The sequence below is a fragment of the Oncorhynchus mykiss genome, chromosome 7 (assembly GCF_013265735.2).
Source record: "Oncorhynchus mykiss isolate Arlee chromosome 7, USDA_OmykA_1.1, whole genome shotgun sequence".
NCBI classification, from domain to species: Eukaryota; Metazoa; Chordata; class Actinopteri; order Salmoniformes; family Salmonidae; genus Oncorhynchus; species Oncorhynchus mykiss.
Window position 1 is genome coordinate 42,460,262 of NC_048571.1, and position 16,015 is coordinate 42,476,276.

General features: G+C 42.0%; 1 protein-coding gene across 2 annotated transcripts in view; it reads left to right on the forward strand.

The window, feature by feature from the left end:
• Positions 1 to 1,705: 1,705 nt before the first annotated feature.
• Positions 1,706 to 16,015, forward strand: part of camkva (CaM kinase-like vesicle-associated a) — a 38,949-nt gene continuing 24,639 nt past the window's right edge. Inside the window, exon 1 of one of the 2 annotated variants that reach the window (XM_021609292.2) lies at positions 1,706 to 1,971. The gene's annotated coding sequence lies outside the window, so the exon portion shown is untranslated. Of the gene's footprint in view, positions 1,972 to 7,142; positions 7,345 to 16,015 lie in introns of those variants that run through there. The other variant, XM_021609294.2, reaches the window with a different exon arrangement.

Here is a 16,015-nt window from a genome sequence, read left to right on the forward strand (position 1 = left end):
TATCCAGTGATTTTACCCACGCACCTCTACTGGCAGAAATACACAGTCAGAGATTTGGGCAAATTAGACAACTGCAAAGCAAATGTTGCCATTCATAGTTTGCACCTCCATCACTTCGCCGCGCCATACCATTGCTATGAACGGAAGGTTCTCAAACCTCCCTCCTCTGTCGGAACAGGAACCAACTTTGCCATAGTGGCCCCAAAAAATCGTGATAGATGGAGGCTAAAGACTGCTTAATCTAAATACTATGGCATTGATAAAGTAGGCAGTTGTTTAGAAGGAAACAACTTTGCCATCATTATCATTTGATGAACTTTTGATGAATTCACCGCTCATTGACAATGCACTGAGTAGAATGCTCGATCAGTCATGCTTCTCAGATAGGGTCTTGCTTGTTCTTGATATGAGTATAGCCATAGCTAACAACTATTGTGATCCCCTCGACAGTAAATTCAGTACATCATTCATATAGCTTGCTAGCTAGCAAGCTAGCTACTGTAGTTGGCAGTGCTACAAATTATATAATCATGCTAGCTAATTGTTTCAATTCACCTTCCAGATGTGAAATTACAAGACTAAAGGACACTTACCTAAGGCTGTTCTTCAATGACCTCTTGGTTGTGAAGGTAAGGTAGCTAGCTAATCTCGTTCCCAGAGACTTCCATCAAAATGCGCTGTGTGCAATAGCCTGGGGACGAGGTTACCAGCTAGCTAACTTTTTGCGAGGGAACGCAAAATAATTCGCTTTTTTCCTTTTCTATGTGTCCCTTCAGGGGTTCCATGACACAGGCTACCATTAGCCTTGATAAATGAATGCTTTCGAGCAGATGACTTTTGTCAAGTGTCACCGCTTTTCAAGGTGTGTGGCATTATAGGGATACAAATAGTCAGACTTGTGCCAACATGTAGACTGCGTTAACTTTGCAAAAATCATGTGATCAAATGTCATGAAGTTTTGACTTCAATCAACTACAAGTTTCTGCAGGTGCTCTTCACCAACTTCATCCTGCAGCCATGGCCTGCATTGTTGGTGGCTCTATTGTTAACCAATCATTTGGGTGTTTTTGTTTGACCCAAACGAACGTGACCAAAGACTTGACTTGAAACAGGAACCAACTTTGCCACGATTCTTACCGTGGATACAATCAAATGTGATATTTAATAAGGCTCTCTCTCACTAATTGATTATACAATGTGCACAAATATGATTTCAGTTTGCGAGTGTGCGATATTGGGGTTGGGGACATGTATATTTCGACATTATAAAGAAAAACGTTGACAAACAATTGCAACACCTCCAAGTTGATCTGATCCTTGCTGTTGGAAAACCACATTAGTATCCAACTTTTGGCTGTTGCAGATCCACCTCCCCCGACTTCACTCCTTGACTTTCATCTAGTCAGTTGTGATCGTCAGGGGTCCCATTGTGACATAGCTATACGGCTCTGAGACCACCATCAGACATACAGCCCAAACGCACATCTCCCCACAATGCCCAACCAACGCGGCTCTGCTACCCGTCCTGGATTCATTTGAATGTGTTGACAGAAAATGTGAAAAGTCTGAAAGCCAGCAGTCCAATTTTCTACCACGCTGCTGTGCATACAGGTACACATTTTGGACTATGATAAACACTTTAGCCGTACCCACTCAAATGCGCTCCATATATTTGCACACTCATATGCGCACACTCCACACCTCCCTTGCCTGGATGTTGTTGATGGTATTTAGAGCAGCCTACTATCGATGCGCATCCTTCCTCCTCTGTGTTGCTCTCCTTAAGAAGCTTTGACAGAGCAGATGAGCGAGGATCTATCTCTTTTATCTCACAGGGAATACATCTCCACTGCTAACCAACCCAGGAAAACCAAGCTCTTATCACGTTCTTTCGATGACAAAGCACTCATAGGCTAAAGAAAGAAAGACCTGGAAAAAGAACGGACTCAATTTTTACAGAGCTAATTTCAGGTGAGTGAGCAGCATGCAATTTGCAAATTGGACTTATTAAAACGTCAGATGTAAACCTAAGATATCCCACACAATTTCTGGGGGCCTTCTGTTTTGGAAAATATATAAGACAGGGTATCACTAAATGCAATGGTTGCAAATGTACTGTAACATATTGTTATACTTGAGTAAAAGTAAAGATACATTAATACAAAATGACTCAAGTAAAAATGTAAGTCAGCCAGTAAAAAGTACATTATTTTCTTTAGGAATGTAGTGAAGTAAAAGTAAAAGTTGTCAAAAATATAAATAGTAAAGTAAAGTACAGTTTCCCCCCAAAACAACTTAAGTAGTACTTGAAAGTATTTTTACTTCAGTACTTTACAGCACTGACTATATGTGAATACCTTTCTTAATGGACAATCTTCACGTTGCAGGTTTCGGAAACTGTGTGCCTGTTGTACCCCCCTCGAAGGTTAACTGTCTTTACATTACAAAAATTGTGAATTTCAGAAAGTATTGTAACAATTCCATTTACTGTAAACACCTGATGGCAAACTTTTTTTCATATGGCTTTGTCCAAAATTGTCTGAGATGTTTCCAATCATTGTACAATATAATAAAATAGAATTTTAAAATTAGTCAGGATTTGGTGGGAAATGTACTTAATTTCATTAAAATATCGTAAGATTTGATTGCAGATTTACAATTGAAAAATACATATGATGATCCCTTAACAATGTATGACAATTGGAAATTACATTGTTTATCATGTTACCATGTTATTTCCATTGTGCACGCTTTCCTTCCCCGAGTCAGAGTAGGATGGCAGCTACTACAACCCTCTCACCTTAACTTATGGTGCAGCTCATTACATTGTTCCACTCTCAAGTGATTTTACTGTCTAAAAGGAGTCAGATTGCGTTTGTTATAGTGATACCTCACTTTTGGGTATCAGGCAGCACCCACAGACCCAGGAGGAATAATGATTATTCTGGTAAGTGATATGGGTCTCAGGGTAGATTTACACGAGTAAAATATGTATGTTAGCCTGGGTCTTAGCCCAGCGATCATGCCCTGCTCCCTCTGTGAAGTTGGGCACGGCCTGCATTCTTTAGGGCTGATAATGGGCCCTGATATACCTGACAGGCTGTGACAGCTCATGGCCTTGGCAGAGCCTCTCTTGGAGTAACACTCACACTTTCTAACTAGCACTGAGTTTGCTGATTGTTTGCTGACTGTGGCGTGGATTGGACCATTGCTTATCACTAACCCTGTTTAGGCTACCCTGGGGCGGCAGGGTAGCCTAGTGGTTAGAGTGTTGGACTAGTAACCGGAAGGTTGCAATCTGTTGTTCTGCCCCTGAACAGGCTGTTCCTAGGCCATCATTGAAAATAAGAATTTGTTCTTAACTGACTTGCCTAGTTAAATAAAGGTAAAAAAAAAAAAAAAAGATTTTCTAATATTGCTGCGGCTGTATGCAAAGACCGATGTGCAGAAACACCTGGCATGTAGGGGAATGGTCTTTTTTTTAAATCCAGGTTTACAGACTTCATAACACTGTTTTCTCTGGTCTGTCAGTCAGATTGCGTTTCATGTTTCATGTTTATGTGGCATGTTTTGCGTTGGTTTCCATGACACCTGTGTCGGGGTCGTGGTGTGTTTTTATTTTGCATCCAACCGACATTATGAAACATTACTTTTTTAACTGAAGTCTGGAAAGCGTCACGTATCAGACACGAGAGGAGAGGAGAGAGGCTGTTGTTTTTTCCTAATAAAAATCCAATGTAAAAGCTATATCTCGGAATGTTAACGAACCACCAAAATCTCCAGTAGCAGCCTATGGAGGACATAGGTGTGAATTACCACTGCTCTATTTAATGATGTCGAAACCCCACCTCCGCAATTACCCAGTTGAAAGCAGTGTATGCGTTGTGTGTATGCCTTTGATTCGCAAGTTCCAAGGATGGACTCTCGCATCAGCTGTTCACTCTCTTTACATATGTCAGTTATATTTTCAACCTCAAAACATCTACATTTTACATTACACATTCTCTCTCTGCTCAAATGAGTGGAGCCCTGTGTTTGTAAATCATCTTGGGATAACACAATGTCCTAAATTAGGATTAAGGAGAGAAGTAATTTAGGATGCTGTTGGTGGTCCTGCAAGGACACCTGCCTCTCTACTTGGCTATACTTGAATTGATGGCTGTCAAAGGGTGTAAATATTGTCTGAAACAGAGGACACCGACCGGACAAACGGCCTTCGTGTTGGCTCCCATTCAAATTGACCGTATAGAATGACTGGATGTGGGTTGGCACGTCTTTCTTTGTGACATACGAGGGGCAACAGTCTTTGTTCTGAGAGAGGTGGAGCCACATAGGTCTGTCTTATCAGGTAGAGTTAAGGAATGCGTTACCTCAGGTTAAGCCCTCATGGGGATGCAGATATTTTCAAGAGGGACAGAAATCACAAAATACAGAAGAATTGGTAAACATGTACAGACATGTCTTTACAGTCATATAAGCCATTGCTTTTATTTATGAAAGTATTACCAGAAATAAACTGATTTGTATATCCCCGTTAAGATCTGGCCTCCTTCTACGTATTTTTTCTGTTGCATCTCCCATGAGATGATTAAATGAATAATTACTTCAGCAGAAAAGCTGCTCTTGATGGGGTCAAAGGTGAAGGAAATAGCCCAGCAAATCAGACCATACTAACTATGTCTCCTTTAACTTGTCCAGTGATTTTTTTGTTGTTGTCGACATGTAGAAAGTTCACATTGAAAATGGATGTGCCAATTGCCTGCTATGGTCCGCTTTTACCAAAATGTCTTGTGTCGATAACAACTGCTGGCCATATTGATGTCACCTCCCCCCCAGTGATTGCACTGTTTGTTGTCCAAAGCTTATGCCTGCCCATACCATAACCCCACCGCCACCATGGGACACTCTGTTGACACAGCGTCGACATCAGCAAACCGATCGCCCATCAGCCCGGTACAGGAGTTGAAACCTGGGATTCATCCATGAAGAGCACACTTCTCCAGTGTGCCAGTGAGGTGAGAATTTGCCCATTGAAGTTGGTTACGACTCCAAACTGCAGTCAGGTAAAGACCCTGGTGAGGACGACATGCACGCTGATGAGCTTCCCTGAGACGGTTTCTGACAGTTTGTGCAGAAATTCTTTGGCTGTACAAGACCACAGTTTCATCAACTGTCCGAGTGGCTGGTCTCAGATGATACTGCAGGTGAAGAACCCAGATATGGACGTCCTGGGCTGGCATGGTTACACGTGGTCTGCGGTTGTGAGGCTGGTTGAAAGGAATTCTCTATAACAACATTGGAGGCGGCTTATGGTAGAGAAATTAACACACATTTATCTGACAACAACTCTGGTGGACATTCCTGCAGTCAGCATTCCAATTATACGCTCCCTCAAAACTTGAGACATCTGTGGCATTGTGTTGTGTGACAAGACTGCACATTTTAAAGTTACCTTTTTTATTGTCCCCAGCACAAGGTGTACCTGTGTAATGATCATGCTGTTTAATCAGCTTCTTGATATGCCACACCTGTCAGGTTGATGGATTATCCTGGCTAAGGAGAAATGCTCACTAACAGGGATGTAAACAAATTGGTTAAAACATTTGAGAGAATAAGCTTTCTGTGCGTATGGAAAATTTCTGGGATCTTTTATTTCAGCTTATGAAACATGGGACCAACACTTTACATGTTGTATTTATATTTTTGTTCAATGTAAATAGTTTGTGATTACTGGCTAATGGCCACTGTGATATTTACGGTCAATTTGAGCTGCGGACCAGGAATGTAGCATTGCCAGCCACAACGAAGGGAAAAGCAAGGATGTAGCCTAATGTGAATTACGAAGTAGAAATCTCTTTCGCCCCTCCACTCCTCACTTTCCATCTTTCACCGTGGGAATATGGCTTAATTAACAAATAGACAGTCCTCTGAGGAAAACCAAGAGAGGGAGGGAAAGTATGGTTTAGTCAGTCTACTAATGCAGCATCTACATACAGCATGTCGCTGCATAGACTCAAGCAGAGAAAATGAAGCAATCCATTTGCTGAATGGCTGTGAGGGAAATTCACATCTCCCCACTGAGTATAATGAAACCACTGCAAAGGTCAGTAAGAACCATATTCCCATGGGTGACAATTACTAAAGCCATGGAAATCATAATGTATTATTTAAGTAATGTAGCCAAACGCTTGTAATAACAACTTCTTCTGGGAAGCATCTTTTGGGTTGTGTGTGTGTGTGTGTGTGTGTGTGTGTGAAAATAATATTTGCTTAGAGGAGATGTCAGTACATTCAAATGTCAATACATTGCTTTACCTGAGGGACAATTCGGAGAAACAAGAGATCCGCATAAGGCAATTGGATTAGTTTATAGAAGTCCCATTCACACAGTGAAGAGGCCGGAGAGCACTCAAATACCATTTTGAGAAAATAGGTCATTCGCCAATCAAAGAACACAAGTGTAAAGCCCATTTTTACAAGGAAGAAAATGTGAGTGAGCACCGCTGTCAAAGAAAATCCTCACATCCTACTGAAAGTGTGGCAGAGATCCGAGTACATGACTGCATCTACAAAAAGCTAAAATTGAAGGAGATCTTTAAATTATAGCATTAATTAATATTTCACCCCCGCTTGATCCATGATGTAATTTTGCTAGATGCTGTATGTCAATCTTCAACTAGTCATTGATTGAATGACTACAGAGAGATGTGACAGATTATTACAGAAACCTATCAGTTTGCCTTCCATAGAACCTGGTCTGATAAGGTTAAACCACACTAACGAATTGTTGTCCTTGTTGTATATATTGTGCGGTTGTGGCGTGTTTACAGTAATGTGAAAAAAACAGTCAACAAGAAAAGTGTGAAGTGAGTGAAGAAAGTGGTCACATCATGCTTCATGTGCATGCAGATGAAAATAATGGGTTGTATACTGGGTTGTAGGCCAACGGGTACTGTTCTTATTACAAACACAGTCTATTTGAAGGTACTAAGATCATTCCATGAAGCATCTTCTATGTTGATCTTTTGATGCAAGACGAAGCTTCCGTTTGTTTTGCGTCAAAAAAACCCAGTGAGGTGAGCATGACCCTAGCCAGCCACTAAATTTAGCTCTGTTCCTGTACAACACCGTGTGGATGGGGAATGCGCAGCACTGTACCAATGACGCTTATGTAGGACTTGGTATCCAAGGCAACAAACAACAGAACAGAATGGTCAGATTAGGCAGTGAAGCGTGAAGAAGAAGAATAGGAACAAATGTGTCCGACTCATAACCAATAAAGTCAGAAGCTGGAACACAAGGGACCTACGTCCTTCCTCTTCAGTCAACAGCCAGATCAAACAGGTAAGGAGAGCCCAGCTATCTCAGCTGTTCTCACCAGTGATTTCATGTAGTTTTCCCATTCCCTTGCAGTTCTGTTGTGGAATCTGTTGTCCTAGGTGCTGATGGTAACGATCAGTATTGGCTGGGAACTGGACCTCACGATATGATATTATCACAATACTTCAGATATTTATTGCGATTCCCACGATTCTATATGTATTGCGATTCAATACTGAGATTTTATTGCAATTTGATGTTCCAAACATATTACTCACCATGTGTCTGCTGCAGAGGGACAAGAGAGAGCCTTGAGAAAATGAGTTTGGATCAGTCATGGAAATAAAAGATCTGGAAACAAATTGGCTCCTTATTTAAAAAGAAGATGGAGAAAAATATGTAAAGGAAAAATACTGGAGTTTTGTTGCGGGTACAGCCAACTACAGGGAAAATAAGATCGCAATATATATCATCAAAAAGAATATCCCGATATCACTAACATTCAGGGGTGAAAGTAGATTTAATTTCTTACCGGTATGGGACTCCCTATGTGTCACATAGATAAAAACAAGTATAGAGTGTAGATGTAATCATCGAATTACATATAGAATCTGTGTGCCTAGTAGACCTAGTAAAGATTTGTCATATGACTTCTGACACGTGTTATCTTTTAATGTGGCATAAACACAACCAGTCGTGATGTTTTCATCTGATTGTCAATCATTTAAAAAAAAAAAGCGCTCCTGTAGGCTACCTGCGCACGTTCGTCCGCTCATCAAATAATTCCAGCATCCAAACAGTGTACTGTGCACCCACAATTTGATGAACGGAAAGAGACGTCTGTTACAAAAAACCTAAAAGTGTATTGTAATGATACTTGTAGCATGAATTGATGAGTCCACTGCTGTCCGCACGCATCTCGGTATCGGCCACTAATCTCCACCTTTGCAAAATGTAATTGTTCTCACGTATACCATCCAGTTTCAAGTCAATTCGCATTTTTTTTTTTGATGCGGCTGACATGCAGTAAAGTTAGCTTACTTTCTCCCCTGGCAACGATATATGTTTGTGTTTTATACAATATCTAGTCTGTATTGAGGTTGAATTAATCAAATTCCTCTAGGCGGGGATAATACACAGAAGATGGTCTTACGTTTGAAAAAGGCAACATCTGTTTCCTAGCCTGACCATCTTCCCCATCACTAGTGCTTCATTAGCCTTAACCTTCGTGGGCTCCAGACTCGTGCCAGGGATCAGGCATCAAGGCCATGCCTGCGTCAGACTGCAGGTAGCCTAGTGGTTAGAGCGTTGGCTCAGTAACCGAAAGGTTGCAAGATCGAATCCCCGAGCGATGATTACATCTACACTCTATACTTGTTTTTATCTATGTGACACATAGGGAGTCCCATACCGGTAAGAAATTAAATCTACTTTCACCCCTGAATGTTAGGGGGGGGAATCTGAACAAGGCAGTTGACTGGCTGTTCCTAGGCTGTCATTGAAACTAAGCATTTGTTAACTGACTTACCTAGTTAAATAAAGGTTTAAAAAAAGACCTGGGAGACTGGGGAGAATAATTGACCTGGTTATTGTATGGTACTTACAGTATTACGAGAGATAATTAAATGAACAGCCAGATCACCCAATTGTACAGTTCACGATGCCTTATTGCAGATATAACGATATCTGCAGTAAAAGATTTTAAGTCTCTATAGCTCCCAAGCCATTACTCTCAGATAAAGACTGGCCGTGTCCAAATACCCATACAAACTTAAACTGCGTACTCATCGTCACATATTATTTAGCACAAACCGTTTAGTAAAAAGTATGCAGTATGCGACGGCCACAACGCAGTAGCAGCTCAGCTCTTGAATGGCTGAGGAGGTGGGGCGGGGCCGAGTGCAAATTCAACAGACTGATAATAGCTAATTTCCAATTCGATGTATTTCTCTAAACTCTGAATTGAATAGGAATGGAGTTATAGGCTGTTTATAGCCAGACTACCACATTCTACCTGTACTGTAGACCGTGTAATCTACCTATTCTATTACAAAAGTATTAAAGAAAGAAACAGATTATTTAGTTTCATTTCAACATATTTAGTGAAACCAAAGTTCTGTAACATGTATAAATGAAGTCAAATAGCCAGAAGTGTTCAAATGTTCAAATCAAAAGGCTACAAATCAGAAACGCTGGACAGCAACATAATACACTAAAGCACTGCAATCCTGGTATCCTGGAATCCTAGCCTACAAAAGTAAAACAATCCATGTGTTCAAATCAAATAGCCTGATTAGCATGACATCAATAAAGCAGCCACATTTCGAGTCCCCGGCGCCGACACAATTAGAAATCAAAAGATGGTGTAGTATTTAGTTTAAAAGCTCTGACAAAGGGCAAGAGAACAAGAAAAACTTGTCAATGAGAAGAAAAAAATAAACATATTTTTTTAAAGACTTCTGCTGCGATGTAGAAGAAAAACTATTTAGCCTTCATTTGAATACCACCGCAGAAGCTCTGCTTTTAGGCATCTTCCTAATTCAGTGGCCACGTTTTATTGTTTGGCTACCTGAAGAGAACTAGGTCCTATCACTCACAGCCCACCCCTTCCAATCTACTCGAGGAAGAGCCAAAATGAGCATAACATCCTGACATTTAACCCATACTTGATTTTTTTGAAAATGTAAATACTATAAAACATTGTATTTTCGCATGCGTCATGCCGCAATTGCTTTCTATCCTGCTATTCCTTGCGCATCCCCATATCTAATTGATCAGCTGTTGTCAAAGCCGAAATTAGTGACACATCAGGGCATTTAAAGGTATACTCAAAAGAATTTGAAACGGATGAGGGAGATTGCATGTAAACCCATGCTTAAAAAAAAATGATGGACAGTGTATTGCAAGTTTATGAAAAAAAATGTACAAATACAATACAAATGTATTGTATTGCAAGTTTATGAAAAAAAATGATGGACAGCATGTGTATTGCAAGTTATGTTGATTATTTGAGCCTCGCCAGGGGAAGGAAATCCATGTAAGGCTCAGGGGTGGAGCCAGCGACCTGCAAGATATTTCCCCTCAATTACCAATCCCCTCACCTCTCCCTACTGTCTGCCATACACACACCCAGCTCTGTCCAGGAGGGAGGGGCGGTCCAGCTCCCTAGAGCACCTCTCCTGGAGAGGGCATCGGCATTTCCATGGGCTGCACCTGATCTGCTTCTTGGTGAGGGGGCGGGCCAGTCCCGAATCGCCTCCACTGACTCTTTCTCCCATTGGGCCTCCTGCAGCGCCTCCTTCTGAAGGGAGATCTCCTGCTCCCTCTTAGCTAGCTGCTCCTGTAAGGGGGTGGCCTTCTCTGTCCGAGTGCTGAGCTGCAGGTCTTTTGCTGCTTGGAGGGTCTCCATTTTCAGAGTGGCCTCCTCTCTGCTCTTCTCCTCCTGATCCCTCAGAGCAGTCTCCAGGCTCTGCTGTAGCTCTGCAGCTTTCTGCTGATTGAGGGTCACCTCCCCTCTCAGAGCGTCTACTGCCTCCTCCTGGAGGGCTGCAGCCTGGGCCTCCTGCAAGACCTTCTGTAGGGAGCTGTCCTCCTGCTGCTTGGCAAGCTGCTCCTTCATCTCTCTAAGGCCCTCCTGTTTCTCCTCCTACTGCCTGGCTAAATCCTTCCTCATAGCAACCTAGGCTCTGCTGGAGCTCTGCAGATCTCTGGTGGAGGGACACCTCCCCTCTCAGTGCCTCCTTGGCCTCCCTCTCCTGGAGGACTGTGGCTTGCACCTTCTGCAGCAATCCCTTCTGTAGGTAGTTGTCCTCCTGCTGCTTGGCCAAACGGCGCAAGATTTCCTTTTTCAGCACCTCGTAATGAGCCACCTGGTCAACCATCATATCCTGATAGGTCTTCTGTGCCGTGCCTGATAGGAAGGGTGTTAGTAGGCTGGCCCATTGCTCATGGGGCTATTTCTCCCTAGCCGTTGTCCTCTCAAAGACGTGTAGGTAAGCCTCGATGTCGTCAGCCTCTGTCAGCTTCAGTAGAAACCTACTGGGTTTGAGACGAGAGAATGTTGCGCCTGTCGCTTCTGTATTTGTCAAACGGCAGCCAAGCATCGACCATCATGTCACCAGAATAAGACCCTTGATATTTCTTGAAAAGGAGCATCAAACTCATCACAGTGCACTTTCGCCACCCAGTGAAGTTCATCATAACTCAATTCATGTGTAGCCTTAATAAACTGCATGCTTTCCCATGTCGTAGTGGGAGGACCACACAACAAACCCTACTTCCTTATTTTCTCTATTATTTGACCATGAAGGTGTTTCCACCGCCATTTTTCACATAATACATTTTACAGACACAAAAAAAGATCCCACCTTTGTATAGCGTATTTTCTTTTGTCTTCATTTGGAAAGTTTACCGATAAAATGTGCTGTGACATTTTTTATCCAACATGTACTTTACTCGCATAAAAAAAGGTGGGATGGAAACCTGGTTAGTGCGTAACAGTGTTGTGACGAGGCTTTTTGCATATTCATGATTAGCACAGAGGCTCAGACAATACAGCGAAGAATGATGAATGTTTATGCATTATGCTAAGCACTATTTCTATTAGCTATATCAGTATCACCACTGATTGATGCTGTGTCTCGCACTTGTTATGTTTGCTGAAACTGAATTGGATGAATGCTTTGCTTAGAAAACAAAATAATAGAATAAAAAGTGAACAAGGGTTATTGTTTCTGTCCTCTTATTCAGACATGAAACCATTTTTAAAAGTGACCCCTGAGCCAACACTTCACTATTGGAACAAGAGCTGCATAGCAAAACGATAATGGGATTGTAGAACAAGGGGGAATGTCATTATGAAGCCGTTATATAAGCTAATTTGGCGTGTGTGTGTGTGTGTGTGTGTGTTTGTGTGTGTGTGTGTGTTTATAAGAGTATGATTGTGTTACACCCCCAGCGTCCCCCCTGCAGGCGCTCCCCACAGTTTAGGAACCACTGGGTTAGAGACAGCCAGGCAGGCAGCCTTTGTGGTGGTCGTTTCCCTAGGATCCATGCTTGAGAAGGGGTCTCAGCATGTGAAGAGTGGCAGGCTGTACTTTGGACTTGAAACTACTAACACATCTCTGTTTTAGCATACAGTACCAGGGAGTGATGCTGAGCTCTGCAGCTTTCCGACAGAAGAGAAAGGAGGTGTGCATACTGTATACAGGCTGTAAACTGTTGGCTGTTTATGCACAGAACATGTTTAGCTACGAAATACATATGTTTCAAATGTACATCTGCATTATTCCATATTGTTCAGAGTGCATATGTGAGCATGTGTCTTTGGCTATATTCTCTTACACCTGACTGTCTCTTCCCTTGATTTCTAGAAGTCTTCAAAAATGGCTCCTCAGATAGTGGATTGTGAACATGAACATTCTCCTTTCCCCCTTATGTTCCCCGTATAGTGTCCTATAAAGGGTTAATAATGCAGTTAATGAAATATTCATTCGGTTAGACACTACACATATCATAGATAATCCTACACTGGAAGGTGATGAAATCCAACCTTTCTACGCGAGTAAAGTACATGTCGGATGAAAAATGTCATGACAGGCCTGATGGATACAGCTCATTTTGTCGGTAAACTTTCCAAATCAAAAGGTGGAATCTTTGTGTCTGTAAAAATTAATTATGCGTGCAATGACAGTGGAAACATCTTTATGCGCAAATATTGATACAATAACCCTCATATCGAAGTAAACTTGGAGTCACACGATTATATGTTGTGTGGTCCTCCCACTACGACTCGGGAAAGCACGCAGTTTATTAGGCTACAGATGAAATAAGTTATGATGAACATCACAGGGTGGTAAAAGTGCAGGGTGATGAGCTTGATGCTCCTTTCCAATAAGTATTGAGGGTCTTATTCTGGTGACATGTTTAGCTGCCGTTTGACAAACCGAAATAATCTTGCTCTTTTTGTTCATAATAATCTCATCATGTAAACTAGACCCACACTATCTGCGAGTTGTAGGCTGGAACGCACATGTCAAGATCAGAGTGGGCACATTCACTATATAACACAAACATTTTTAGTGACAAAACCATCAGTAGAGTTAAATGCGATGAAAACCCATTTCACTTTTTTATTCGATATATGGGAATTTAACCGCAAAAGTTATTTTTTATGTGCACAATGTCATCACACACTGCCTTTTATCCGCAATAATGGGAAAACATCTGTGGTGGGAAAATGCGAATACTGGAATATTCATATGAAAATCTGTTGCCTATTGGATGTAAACGTAGCTACTGGTACACACTACATAGGCTACTGTTTAAGGCTAGGCTACATTTGCATTCTCCATATGCCAGTGCCAATACATCCAATGTAGTCTACAGTTGACAATACTGGCCTCCTTCCCTCATCATTCATACCACGGAGCAAACAGAAACACATTTGCAGAGGCTTATTTTAGGGCATGTATGGAAGGTCAAAACAAAAATGAATGTATTCACACGCAAGCAGCTTATGAAAATGTGCTGGCAAACGTGCTGGCTCCACTCTTTCATTATCTCCTTACAGCCACGTAGAATATCGAATATGAATGCTGGGATCAATGTGCTGCTAGGTGACAGCAGATTACAGGTCTCGTGTGGCTTAGTTTGTAAAGCAATGTGCTTGCAATGCCAGGGTTGTATGTTTGATTCCAATGGGGGGAAAAGTATGCACTCACTACTGTAAGTCGCTCTGCATAAGAGTGTCTGCTGAATGACTAAGATATTTAACAGTCACAAACATAGCCCTGCATGTGTTGCTACTAAGGGATTGCCAGAGAGTGCAAAGCTATTATGTCTAAAACAAACATTTGGGGAGTGATGTTGTCGATCTAATCTCAAACTGAGAAAGGTCTTGACTACCTTAAAGAGCTAGAGTGTCCCCCATGTCAGAACTGACTTGCTGTCAAATTTACAGCTAAAATCAAGACAGATATGACAACCCTTGTATGTCATTGTACCTTTGTTTTTGACTTCTGAACTCTCTTGTTGTAAATTTTACAGTAGATACATTTACTCCAGGTACTGTAGAAGCAGTGTTATGTAGAAGTCTGTGGCAACTGTGACGGAAGTCTAACTGTGAGGTACATTTAGACTGATGTGTGTGAGGTTATCAGGAAGGAGGGGTAAGGTAAGGGCGAATGCCTGTATGGATATTACTACACATCATTGAAACTGCTAATCTTGAGGGGAGAAAATACAACAGGCGGTATTCACTGTAAGGAAAGCTGTCAAATGTCACAGCAATATGCAACAGCCTATATTTCATGTATAGACTAGCTGAGGCTTCCCAACCCCTAAAGGTTGATTAGCTTGACGGAGCGTGATAAAATTTAATGAAGGGACAGGCCAATGTAGCATGTCTATTCTTCTGTCGTGGAATGGGTTTGTGTCTCTTGTGGAGTGGGTCTGGATTAGCATACACAATGGACAAGTACCACTATACTTATGAATGGAAAATAGTTACAGTATATCAAAATATGAATTATATTAGTAAAGTTGCAGAACATATGACAACACAGAACAAATGGCCCATGTACTAAAGATTAAGATCGAATCCAACTACGCCGGCTCTGATTCTCATCAGATTTGGCAGGATTTACAAACTATCCTGGATTTAAAAGGGAAACCCAGCCGCGAGATGCCCAATGACGCGAGCCTACCAGACGAGCTAAATGCCTTCTATGCTCTCAACACTATGCAAGCAACACTGAACCATGCATGAGAGCACCAGCTGTTCCGGACAGTCCATGTGAGTAAGACCCGGACTACCAGGACACAGAAGGATTACCAGGACGCGTACTAGGAGCATTTGCTGACCAGATGCCAAGTGTCTTGACTGAAATTTTCAACCTCTCCCTGATCCAGTCTGTAATACCTTCATGTTTCAAGCAGACCACCATAGTCCCTATGACAAGAACGCCAGGTAACCTATCTAAATAACTATTGCCCTGTAGCACAAAATGCTTTGAAATGCAGGTTAGGGTTCACATCAACACCATCATCCCAGACACCCTGGACCCACACCAATTCGCATACCACCCCAACAGATCCACAGGTGACGTAATCTGTATCGCACTACATATTGTCCTCTCAGAACTGGACAAGAGGAAGACCTGTTTGAGAATGCTGTTCATTGACCACAGCTCAGCGTGAGTCCTCCAAGCCTTGATCTCCGCCGACGATGAGACCGCCTATAGAGAGGAGGTCAGAGATCTGGCACCACACTGCCAACAATCTCTTCTTCAACGTCAGCAAGAAAAAATAGGCGCTACAGAGTGCAATGAGTACGGCCCAGTACATCATTGGGGCTGAGCTCCCTGCCATCCAGGACATCTATACCAGGCTGTGTCAGAGGAAGGCCATGAAAATTGGCAAAGACTCCAACCACCCAAGTCTAATAGACTGTTTTTTCTGCTACGGTATGACAAGCGGTAACGATGCATCAAGTCTGGAACCAACAAAACCCTGAACAGCTTCTACCCCCAAGCCATAAGACTGCTAAATAGTTCGTTAAATAGTTAACCAAAAACCTACCCGGACTATCTGCTTTGACCCTTTTTGCATGACCTTTCTTGACTTTGATATTGATACTATTAGATATTCTTCAAAGTAGCCAGCCTTTGCCTTGATGACAGCTTTGCACACTCTT